Source organism: Myotis davidii, unplaced genomic scaffold (genome assembly GCF_000327345.1).
Source record: "Myotis davidii unplaced genomic scaffold, ASM32734v1 scaffold450, whole genome shotgun sequence".
Classification (NCBI taxonomy): Eukaryota; Metazoa; Chordata; class Mammalia; order Chiroptera; family Vespertilionidae; genus Myotis; species Myotis davidii.
In genome coordinates, this window is record NW_006282385.1 from 525163 (window position 1) to 525940 (window position 778).

Here is a 778-nt window from a genome sequence, read left to right on the forward strand (position 1 = left end):
ATCTTATCAGCCAGCCTTCCTGTGGTTCTGGATGATGTCCGTTCCGTCTTTTAGGTGTAATTTGAATTGGTTGTTAGAGGCAGCAATCTCTGGCGTTAACCTATGCCTCCATCTTGGTTTCTCCGACCCAGCTGCTTTATTTTTAATAGCCAAATCTGAAAATACTAATATACACTTGGACTATTTCCAGTTCTTTGAAGGGACATAGGTCTTTGATTCTCCAGAAGTGGAATGACTGGGTCATTTGGTTGGTATGGTATATTCTGAACTTTTTAAGAAACTGCCAAATTTTTTTAAAGTAGGTGTACCATTGTACCTTCCCACGAATAGTCCAAGAGGGTTCCAATAGCTCCTCATCCCCATAAAAACTTGGTTGGTCAGTTATTTTAATTTTAGCCATTTTAATAGGTGTTCAGTAGTTTCTCATTATGGTTTTAGTTTGCATTTCCTTGATGATTGATATTGAACATATTTTTATGTCTGTTTGCCACTTATATATCTTCTTATATAAAGTATCTGTGCAAGTCATTTGCCCATGTTTAAAATGAGTTGTTTGTCTTCTTATTGAGTTTTCAGTGTTATCCTATATAATAAAAGCCTAATATGCTAAGTGTCCAACCGTTTGACTGTTCAATCAGTCGCTATGACGTGCACTGACCACCAGGGGAAAGATGCTCCGACCGGTAGGTTGGGTTGCTGCTGGGGTCTGGCCAATCAGGAACGGGCGAGACCGGCTGGACATGCCCCGGAGCCTCCCACAGTCCCTCCCCGGCCCCAA